At 41.6% G+C, this 12,208-nt stretch overlaps 1 protein-coding gene across 2 annotated transcripts in view; it reads right to left on the bottom strand.

Moving 5' to 3' along the window:
* Positions 1 to 12,208, bottom strand: part of ANO3 (anoctamin 3) — a 238,764-nt gene that overhangs the window by 189,298 nt on the left and 37,258 nt on the right. The gene's annotated exons all lie outside the window — the stretch shown is intronic.

A 12,208-nucleotide genomic window follows, 5' to 3' on the forward strand; every position in this document is an offset into this window, starting at 1 on the left:
CTGGAGAAATTAATGGGATCCAGGGGAGCCATTTAAAGGGGCTACACAGCAGTCATATTGCATTTGGGACTGGAGATAAGATGCAGCTGTGCCAGCAGAATAGCTACCGTACCCAACCCCTGCTCAATCCAGGAAGGGAGGGGGGAAATAAGAAACTGGAAAATACTAGTGTCGCGCTGAAAATGTACACACACACACACACACACACCTGCCACCCTGGTACTCTTTTGTAAGGTTATTTGGGGTGACTTTTTTGGGAGGGGGGCAGATTTCCTCAAGGAGGGCATCAACTCTTCCAGACTTTTGTTGGATTTTTGTTGAGGGCTTTACCATTAAGATAGGAGGCAGAAAATTAAACTCCCTTATGTCGATTACGGGGCGTGGGTGGTGCTGTGGGTGAAACCTCAGTGCCTAGGACTTGCTGATCGTATGGTCAGCGGTTCGAATCCCCGCGGCGGGGTGAGCTCCCGTCATTCGGTCCCAGCTCCTGCCCACCTAGCAGTTCGAAAGCACCCCTAAGTGCAAGTAGATAAATAGGTACCACTTTATAGCGGGAAGGTAAACGGCGTTTCTGTGTGTGGCACTGGTGCTGGCTCACCAGTGCAGCTTCGTCATGCTGGCCACGTGACCCGGAAGTGTCTTCGGATGGCGCTGGCTCCCGGCCTCTAGAGTGAGATGAGCGCACAACCCTAGAGTCGGACACGACTGGCCCGTACGGGCAGGGGTACCTTTACCTTTACTTTATGTCGATTACAGAATAAGATTTACCACTACCCGAAGCTCAGTGGTGCTATAGTGCAGCAGTCTCATTCCTTAGTCCTATAAAATGTCCCATTGAAATTACTCCCAGTGAAAATGCCAAGTTCATCTGGCCAGTGGGACCATTGTCCTGCACTCCTCATGCCTCTATGAACACTTTATAGGACTGAACAATGGTGTGCTCATTGCAGCTCTGCCACTATCTACTGAGCACACTTATGCTTGACACTAGCAGACAACCTCAGGAATCCCTTCCTTTATGACCAGGTTATAGGGCACTTGAGAAGATTTACAATACACCCCCCAAGTATCTAGGACCACAGACTACAATAGAATCAAAAGTTATGCAGACTCATTTCTTATGTGGTGAGATTTATTATCATGCAGTCTAATGAACAGGTAAATTTATTACAGCCACATGCCAATAGAAGTTGATACACAGAGAGTAATTAACCTAATAAGAGTTTGAGTAGAGCCATAAGGTCTTACTTCACCATCTGCTTCCTAATTTGTAGAAAGAATTTTGCTACCTTTTCAGTAACGTAGGAAGACTCATCATTTCAATCCACCAGTCTGCATTTGGACTGGATCAGTTTTTAAGAAGTTTTCATTGGGCTCCAAATTAACAAACAGCAAATTAACAAACAGAATTTAAATAGATCTTCCACTAGAGTTCATCATAAAGGAAGACTCAGTCTCCCTCTAGATTTGTTATATACAGTATGTAATGTGTATGCCTGTATGCCTGCTTGATTAGAGGAACTCTAGCCATTCCATAATTTAGGATATTGCTGAAGAATATGGAGAGTAGGATACAGGGGTGCCAACTTGAATAAAATATGGGGGGGGGACAGATAAGCCCTGCGCCACATAATTCAACACATGGCATGGCACATGCACACCATTTGAATGGCAATGCCCATCAACTTTGCAGGGGGGCGGTCGGCCCCCTCAAATATTTTATTGGACGGGGTTGGGACCTTATCCTATGGTGAGATATGTCAACTACAGTTCCCAGCTGAGGTAAACCTCGGGTCTCCTTGTTGCTTCTGTAGACTATGGTCACATCCAAACCATACAATTAAAGCATATGGCTTCCCCCAAAGGATCCTGGGAATTTTATTAAGGGTTATCCCTTAGGCTGAAACTTTATGCACAGTTAACTGGGAGTGGGTCCAATTGTACTCAGTAGGATTTACTTCTAGAAGACATGCACATGATTGCATTGTTTAGGTTTATATCAGTTGCATTTATAGTTTTGCTTGGTGATACTGATTGGTATTGCGGTATATCAGGTGGGCACAAGTGTCTATTCACTCTAGTCTATTCTATAAGCACCTGGAATTCTGAAGATACCTTTGTGTGTGTCTGCCCAAATGCCCTGACCTAGTTTTCAAACTGTGCATTATAATGCATTAAGATGAATGGCAAGTGAGGGTCACAAGCTTTCCTCTTCCGAGCCTGTATTTCTTCTGAGTTCCCATTACAGTTATTACTTCAAGCTTTACACTCCTTATTTATGGCTGTTTTGAAAGTAATAACAATTTCCTGAGGACGAACCTGAGAAAGTCAGGGAGACATCATGCATTTGTCTTTTCATTTTATATTCAGGTTAGGTTTGTTTGTTTGTTTGTATTTTTGCTATTACCAGAAACAAAATAAAGGCATGTTATATAGGAGACTGTCGTATGTTTTTAAAGGGAAGACTAAACATTAAATGAGATGGGAAAAGACCCAGGTCAGGCCTGAAATCATACTTTGGCCAGACCCGTGTATCTTCTCTAAATGAAACTTTGTTTCCCACAGGAAATAGTTCTTTGCTTCCTTTTGAAATTTATATCTTGCCAGGGTTAAAGTCGACATGCATTTGGCACAGTTTTTCACATCAAAAGAGAAAAGTGATTCATATTTCTTGCCTAATTAATTGCAACATCACAATACGTGCATTTTTACTGATTGTGAAGATAAGAGGCAGCATTCTTTCTTCCCTCCCTCTTTATGTTATTTTATTTTGGGAAAATCCCACATAAGAAACTGAAAACCCCAACTGACACTGAACTTTTCCCATTTCCTTCGGGCAAGTCATCCTTTCGGTGACTATCTCAGTGTTTTGTTACTACATGTGTTTGCATTTATTCGGTTAGAGCTGAAACCCTGTGAAAATCAAGGTCATGGTTTTCATTTGCTTATTCCTCTCCCTGCTTCCCAATTTGGGTTTCAGACTATTTGTCAGTCCTTATGAGAATCTTCTGCACTGTCCCCCTTTTGAAACTTCTGCCTCAGAGCTTTGGGGTATGTATGAACTGTGTGATTATGTGCACTCTGCACTGGATTCAGGCACCTTTTGTGGGGTCTGTACACATGTCATTCCCATGTCCCACCCTATTTGTCCATCCAAAACACATTCTGCTAGAAAGGTTATAATTTAATTTATGCCAAGAATGCACTTCAAGATACGGAGTGTTGCCAAATTGCTCAAGGAAGTTGATGGTTGTGCTACTTACCTGAAGTAAGTTGCTATTTACCTTAGAATCATAGCATTGTAGAATTGGAAGGTACCCTGAGGGTTATCTAGCCCAACCCCATAACACTGGAAGACAGGAAGTGTATTGCACAGTAAGTACTTCCTGTCTTGCACAGCACAGGAAGGCAGGTAGGGAGCACCATCTACTTGCTTAGGTAATCTAGAAACACTCTGTCAGTTCCTACATGCTGGGAGCTGAAGGGAAGACAGAGAAGCTTCTACTTATCTTCTGCTTTTGGTGTGTAAAGAGCTATAAAAGAAGCAAACTTAAGGTAGGTTTGGCGGAGTGTTTCATTGGACAAGAGAATATTCTATGCTTCATATAAACACACATTCATACACGTCTACTTCTGAATGTTATTTCTGAAACGCTGTTCTATGATCCTCCAGAGAAAATTGTTTTCAGATATACAGAACTATTCAGACTTGCTGGCCATCTGTTCAGAAGAGATTTGCAATTTTATCTTCTGCTTCATTAAGACTAATGAATTTTACATTTTGAAATAATTGCCATGACTTAGTTTCCATTTTAAAAGGGCCCTGTGTCTTCAGTACACTCATATACTGATTGTTCTAAGTCCTGAATTTAAACCGAATTAAATTTCAGCAGGTGTGCATAATAATGGCAATCCATTATGACATGCCAACACATCTAAACATGACCAATGGATATTGCCGTCAAGGACAGAAAAGAGCCAATTTAAAAAGTGAAGCGAAAACCAAGCTGGACACAAGTGTTGTAAGTTCAAATAGCATATTAGATGCAAATTGAGGGCAGGCTACAGCATTAAAACACTTTATTTAAAAGAAAAATCTTGCAAACATAAAAATAAATTGAGTCCTAAAACATGCAACTCATGTGTCAAAACTAGGGTAAAAAGTTGCATCTTCAGCATTCTCTGAAAGCTCAATTATGAAGGCGCTGTTGGAGAGAGAGGTTTGGAAGAGACATTCCTACTCTCCAGTAGCAGAGTTAAACACAATGGCAATTGCTCCAAGGACATTTAAACTTCTTTGGCATCTGCCCACATCCACTTTTAAACAAAACTTTTAAACAAAACTTCCCCACAAAAAATCCTTAGGCTAGAACAAATCACAGACACTTAGCTTTGCAAACAAGTGAGGATTTTACTCACAGTTTACAGAAGTTACAGCAAAAAGTCTCCATCCATTGGCAGTAAAATGAGGATGAAAAAGCTTCCAAGTGACTTAAAAAGGAAAAGAACTTGGTGCCCTTACAAAAAAGAAGTGTATCTGAAGAAGTGTGCATGCACATGAAAGGTTATACCAAGAACAAACTTAGTTGGTCTCTAAGGTGCTACTAGGCAATTTTTTTATATGTTTTAAAAAAGAATCATGCAATCTTTGGGTTGACAAAGGTGCAGGCTGTAAAATCTCCCTTTTGGAGACATTCAGCTCATTTGCTGAGTTGGGAGCCAAGTTGCATTTGCTCCTTCTTTGCTTGTTCCAGGAAACAGGAAGAGAGAAATGAAAAAGGAAAAAGCTGCTGAGGCCCAGCTAAGCCACACCCACTAGCAACATGAGCTCAGGGCTCAGGCTACCCCTTTTAATACACACAAGTGTGAATCTACTGTATAACTGTATATTACAACAGATGCCAGACACACCTTTGTAGGGTGGAACTTCCACAGCTTAGAAGCTGCCACAGAGAACGCCTCCTTCCAAAACATCACCACACCACACCCCAAACCTCTGAGGGTGAAGAAATTATCAAGAAAACCCCCTCTGCCCATCTTAGCACCTGAGAAGTTCATGGCATTAAGCTTGTTATGAATGAATGGCAAGTGGGAGTCAACATTTTGCTGTTGTTGCTGTTTAGTCGTTTAGTCGTGTCCGACTCTTCGTGACCCCATGGACCAGAGCACGCCAGGCACTTCTGTCTTCCACTGTCTCCCGCAGTTTGGTCAGACTCATGTTTGTAGCTTTGAGAACACTGTCCAACCATCTCGTCCTCTGTCGTCCCCTTCTTCTTGTGCCCTCCATCTTTCCCAACATCAGGGTCTTCTCCAGAGAGTCTTCTATTCTCATGAGGTGGCCAAAGTACTGGAGCCTCAGCTTCACGAGCTGTCCTTCCAGTGAGAATTCAGGGCCAATTTCCTTAAGAATGGATACGTTTGATCTTCTTGCAGTCCATGGGACTCTCAAGAGTCTCCTCCAGCACCATAATTCAAAAGCATCAATTCTTCGGCGATCAGCCTTTTTTATGGTCCAGCTCTCACTTCCATACATCACTACTGGGAAAACCATGGCTTTAACTATACGGACCTTTGTTGGCAAGGTGATGTCTCTACTTTTTAAGATGCTGTCTAGGTTGGTCATTGCTTTCCTCCCAAGAAGCAGGCGTCTCTTAATTTCGTGGCTGCTGTCACCATCTGCAGTGATCATGGAACCCAAGAAAGTAAAATCTCTCACTGCCTCCATTTCTTCTCCTTCTATTTGCCAGGAGGTGATGGGACCAGTGGCCATGATCTTCGTTTTTTTGATGTTGAGCTTCAGACCATATTTTGCGCTCTCCTCTTTTACCCTCAATAAAAGGTTCTTTAATTCCTCCTCACTTTCTGCCATCAAGGTTGTGTCATCTGCATATCTGAGGTTGTTGATATTTCTTCCAGCGATCTTAATTCCGGCTAGGGATTCATCCAGCCCAGCCTTTCGCATGATGAATTCTGCATATAAGTTAAATAACCAGGGAGACAATATACAGCCTTGTCGTACTCCTTTCCCAATTTTGAACCAATCAGTTGTTCCATATCCAGTTCTAACTGTAGCTTCTTGTCCCACATAGAGATTTCTCAGGAGACAGATGAGGTGATTAGGCACTCCCATTTCTTTGAGAACTTGCCATAATTTGCTGTGGTCGACACAGTCAAAGGCATAGTCAATGAAGCAGAAGTAGATGTCTTTCTGGAACTCTCTAGCTTTCTCCATAATCCAGCGCATGTTTGCAATTTGGTCTCTGGTTCCTCTGCCCCTTCGAAATCCAGCTTGCACTTCTGGGAGTTCTCAGTCCACATACTGCTTAAGCCTGCCTTGTAGAATTTTAAGCATAACCTTGCTAGCGTGTGAAATGAGTGCAATTGTGCGGTAGTTGGAGCATTCTTTGGCACTGCCCTTCTTTGGGATTGGGATGTAGACTGATCTTCTCCAATTCTCTTGCCACTGCTGAGTTTTCCAAATTTGCTGGCATATTGAGTGTAGCACCTGAACAGCATCATCTTTTTAAATTTTAAATAGTTCAGCTGGAATATCATCACTTCCACTGGCCTTTTTATTTGCTATGCTTTCTAAGGCCCATTTGACTTCACTCTCCAGGATGTCTGGCTCAAGGTCAGCAACCACACTATCTGGGTTATACAAGACATCCATTTCTTGGAGTCAACATTACATAAGAATTATTTTCACCATGAAGAAACTGCAGTTATGATCTTTAAGAAACCATATTTAATTACAAGTGCCACCACAACTTTATATTTTCCTTCTACCACCAAATTTGACAAGAATCTGGGGAATTTATTTGGAAATCTTCCTCTGCCTCCATCCATGCCCAGAATCTGCACGTTTCAATTGATTTTCTGTCAGGAAGGTTTTATTCTTTCAGTACAAAGCACCATACTTCTTTTAGACACTTGAAAACATAAATGGGAGGAGAAGGGTGGGTTTTTTTTCTCACAGCAAATTCTTTGGACTTTAAGAATCCTCGAACACACCTGTGGGTTATGGAGCAGAAAGATACAGCCAGAAGATCTTAAATTCTTCAGGCTTCCCCACCCCACTTCAGATAAAACCACAAATCTGTCTTTGGCACCAGAGGTGCTCTTTTTAAATATCCAAGTGAAAAGCTTATACATTCAAAATGAACCCCCACCCCCTGCACTGGATATGGATCAAGGTGGTTCCAGTTGTTCTGCACTTTTTCTCTCCAAAACGAAATAGAAATACGTTTGAGATTTCAGCATTCATTTGAAGCCAAGATCTCTACCTTTTTAAAGTAAGGGTTGCCTTTCACATGCATCTGAGTCCCAGAAGAATCATACAGGGATAAAGAAAGCAGCTATTCGTTTGCACTTGTGATCCTAAGAACACACAACAAAGCAGCCATTGAAATCTATGGGGACCATCTTTCACACACATATATAGTGGTAGGCTGTCAGAGAGCCCAAGTGTGCAGCACATTAGCTTCAAACCTCTCTGCTTTACCAAACCTCTGATCTGAAGCAATGGTAAAATAACAAGGTGGTACCTCACTTCTTTCTCATTGTTTCTGTGCAGGTGGGTCATCCAATTAAACTCCAGAACATGGAAATGGCTTAGACTAGACCTGCTCAATGCTGCAATCTTCTTGGCATAAGGACTTATTTTCTTCGCTTATGCTCTAAAGCACCACTGGTGGCACATTAAATAATGACAATGTAATACGTTGCGACGTCAAGATGCTCTGATTTGTATAGTTTCTGATTTAACAAAGGGTTTGTCAGTTTAAAAATAAGTACCTATATACCAGAAGAAAAGGTAGTTTACAAGAAAACTCTAGTTTACATGCTTTTCTCAGAAGTAGAACTCCCAGTTAAGGGTAAACAGGCAACCCTCCCTGTTGGATTTCCAGAGCCGACTAGAGACTTTTTTTTTTATTCCAGCAGGCATTTTAACTGACTTCTGGTTTTTATTGTTTTAACCAATCTTTTACCTTTTCTGATTGTAGCTAAGCAGTCTACATATTTGCATAAGTTTACATATATTTACATAAGTAATTCAAAAATGGCCTTAATTTCATGGGATTACTTCTTGGAAAGCATGCAAGGGCTGCAGTCTTGCAGCATACTCCTATGCCTACTCAGAAGGAATCCCCATTGAGTTCAATTGAACTTTCTCCCAGATGTATTAGGGATGGGGAACCTGTGGTACACCAGAGGTTGGGACCAGTCCGAGCCAGCAGGGATTGCAACCTTAATCTCAACACGTCATTACTGGAAACCGTGATATTGTAATTGTTTGACCCACACCCCAATGAAGTACTTGGTTAGAAGCCAGTTCTAGTTTTATCAGTGTCAATAAACTAAGTGACTGAATGGCAGTCTCATTAAAGCAGCGTTTTGATACTCATCAGCTTCAAAGCAAATGATCATAACAGGGGTGTGCACCTGTGTCCATGCAGGAATGTCTCCACTCTCTTCGATGAACAAAGGAATGCTCTGGGCACCCAGTGGAGAATTATCATTGATCACAGAACATTGTATTTCATAGAAGAAAATAATTACCTGCTATGAGAGGGAGTCCTTTCATCTGGGAGTACTTTAACTTCAAAGACAAAGAGTTTGATTTAGGAATGCTCAAGGATTTCATTCAGACCACACTTTTAAATGAACTGGTCTGATTTACACATCCCAAAATAACACGCTGATTGAAACACAGTTATCCTTTGGTTTTCACACCTCTTTTTACAATACAGTTCAGCTTAAAAAAAAGTGCCAAAACAGTAGTGGTATATATGGTGGTACAGGACAGCAGAACCGTCTGGCCACACTTTTGCTGCTGCTGCTCACCTGGATGAAGCTGGGTGGGGAGCAGCAGGAAGAGCAGGCCTCACGGTTGCCTCTGGATTGATGGTAGTGCTCCTGGCACTACCATTAACAACAAGTTAACACCACCCATTCCCCATCCAGGTAAAGCAAAACTGCTGTCAGAAGGGCGGCTCCATGGTCCCACCAAATGGAAGGTAATGTAATGTTGATCCGCACATTAGTCTGATTCATATAAGTATGACTCAACCAGTTCATTTGCCTTGTTCCTCCATGTGCCCATTGCGCCAAGGGAGAAACAAGCTCCATTGGCCATGGCGCATTGCCAGGATCCAAGATGGCGGCGGCAGCAGGAGGAAGGTGAGAGTAAGGTTTACTTATGGGGTGACAGCTATGCAGACGGGCAGGCAGCGCAGCGTGGAGCCGCATGGCTCTGCTGGGAGGTCGCCCCAGCAGTGTTGGTGGCTTGCCTGCCCCGGGCACCAATAACTCACGCTATGCCACTGCATACTTTCTATCCAAAGGTAACGCTTACATTCACAGAAATCCCTCAGTCCAGACATGCCTAGGAATGAAGGATGTGATTCCCACCGTTTCCTTCTGCCCTGCCATACCACCTCCCATGTACAGTAGTTCTAGAAATGCCTACAACTCGCTCTTGTACACATTTTCAGGGTGGCTTTTTTTATACAGGTACATTATTAAAACATTTTTTACTATCTTTTACCAGCACAACCTATGTGCATTACTATTCAAAGGACTGTGTTCCTTGCTATTTGTTGTGCCATGTATATTCAAGTGCAGAGCACAGGTCTCATTTTCACATTTCCCTCTCTGCAGAAGCAAAATGAAGCATATTCACACGGAAATGTGTCTGTGATGGTTCGGGATTAGTCTTTGAAACATAACTGGTACATGCAACATTCCTAAACCTCTTGCTGATATTGTTGATACACTGCTTTCAGAATTTTCTGTACATGTATAATGCAAAGGGATCAAGAGCTTTGGGGGTAGAGTGTAAAGCAGCTCCTCACAGATTCCTTTCTGCTCAAATCTGTACTGCAGTAAATTCCACTAATCCATTTCAAAATGCATCGGGGTATGAAGAGCTTCAAGGAATTGCAGGTTCTGGTTAGCAAGTAATGTGGCAAAATGAGCGGCTGCTGCAAATATCAGACAACACGGCGTATCAGACAATGAGGTAAATTGTGGGGTAAAAAACATGCTGATGTTCATTTCCACGTAAGAGTTCTTCTCCTCACCTGTAATGGCATGGGAGGAATATATTTTTGAGTTTCTTATTGCAGAAATATGGAAATATAGAAAATATGAAGAATATATGCACATTTTTGTCTAACTGGAATTTTGGAGCAAAGTTTAAAGTTGTTGTTAGCGAATATGAAACATCTGAGAAATTAGGAGGGAAGAAAAAAGATAAAAAAGAGTTTCAGTAGGGTAGAAAAGTACAGTTTACCTTAGTGATGAAATACATATTTATACAATATGTGTGCTATTCCAACAAATGAGTAAAAAAAGCTGAAGCTGACAAATGCACATTTAGTATTCGCATTTCCTCCTCCATTAAACAAAGAAACAGCAGCAGGACAACAAAATGCTGCGAGATAGCAGTAATCTCACAATACAAGTTGTTTTATAATCAATATGTGTGATTTAAACATCCAGAATCATTAGCATTTCTTATATATATAAACAGGCAGCGGGGAAACTCCATAATATTTTGACAATACAGAACTTGATAGTAGTATCAAGCTGGGCTGATGACATCAGGGTGTGAAACAATATTATTCCATTTCTTCTTCTTAACTTTTTTAGAAAATTAACTCCAGATCATTAGATACAGGAGTTCATCACCCATTAATTATCCTTTGCTCACCTGTTACATTCTGACCCAAGGGATTTTAAGAACATCAGAAAAGCCCTGTTGGATCAGGCCTAAGGTAATGGGCAGTATTCAAGAAAACAGTTTCATGCATACTAGTATTACGACTAGCACAACAGGACTTCTCCCCTCTCCCCTCATGCCACCCCCAAATCTGCTCTGGAGGGTTGAAGGAACCCACAAAATAGATTCAGTGGGTGCGCAGAAGTAGGGGAGGGGGAAAATAATCTATAGAGCAAGGAGAAATCCTTGTGCTAATGGAACAATCTGCTTAGTGCTACAATCCAATGAGTCCAGCATCCTACTTCCTACAGTAACCAACCAAATGCCTATGGGAAGTCCATAAGGAGGTCATGAATACAATAGCCCCTTCCTGGTGTTATTCTCTGCTGACTGGTATCTGAAGACATGCCGTATAAAACCACTGGGGCCTTGTCCTCCATGAGTTTCTGTTATCCCCTTTTAAAGGTGGATAAACTTGATAACCATTGCTAAATCTAGTTGCCGTGAATTCCAAAGTTTAACTGGGCACTATGTGAACAATGCTGCACTCAGTGGGGCAGAGCTAGAGAGCCAATCTTCTGACACCTGCATCACAATGTCAGGATCACTTAATTCCAGAGTTCTTAAGCATAGAGCATGTATGTGCACATGCATGCTTCTGGATTTCTAGAAAGCAGCACTGGTCATAATGGTTTTTAGCACTCTGCAGCACCCCAAATACTATCACTTGGTTGCTTTAGTGCAAAATCGCCAGACTCCGTTTATGAACTCACCATGCCAAATATCAAAACTGTGGCGAGTGAATTTTAGTTTCTGCAGTAAGACTCTCTATATACTTCTTCAGTAAAAGTGAACTCAGGGTACTTTCTCCCCTTCTCCAGACATCTATTTATCTATCCATCTGTAGAAAACTGAGATTCTCCCGCAGAAACAAAGGATTTATGCTGAATCAGACCAGAGGCCTATATATAGTCTAATATCTTGTTCCCACAGTGGCCAACAAGACGCCTATTCAAAGTCCACCAGCCAGACCAGAGCTCAGTTTTCTGATTCTGAATTTGATTATTTTTTTTTGGATAAAAGCAAATGCTATATTTAATGTAAGGCTACAAATTATTAATAACTATGATCCAGTTAAGGTTGAAAAGGGAATTCATAATATTTCCAAAATACATCATTCCGACCATATTGCTCTTGACAAAGTCTAACAGCAGCCAATCCTCATTTTGAAACATGTTGTCAACATATAACAGAAGGCACTTCCAAATGTAATGAAATCAGGTTAAATGGGAGGTTGCAATGCCAGTTTTACGGATTAAATTGGTCAGCACAGGCAAACGGGGATGATGTGGCCTGCCCTGGGGAAATCTGATGAGGTTTACGGTGTTAAGAGAAGGCACAATGCATGTGAGGTAATCTCAATGTGACTCATCTTGAATGGTATTACAGTAAATGGAGAAGCCTGTACTGGCCTTATCTAAAGAC

The sequence above is a fragment of the Podarcis filfolensis genome (genome assembly GCF_964270895.1).
Source record: "Podarcis filfolensis genome assembly, chromosome: 1".
Taxonomy (NCBI): domain Eukaryota; kingdom Metazoa; phylum Chordata; class Lepidosauria; order Squamata; family Lacertidae; genus Podarcis; species Podarcis filfolensis.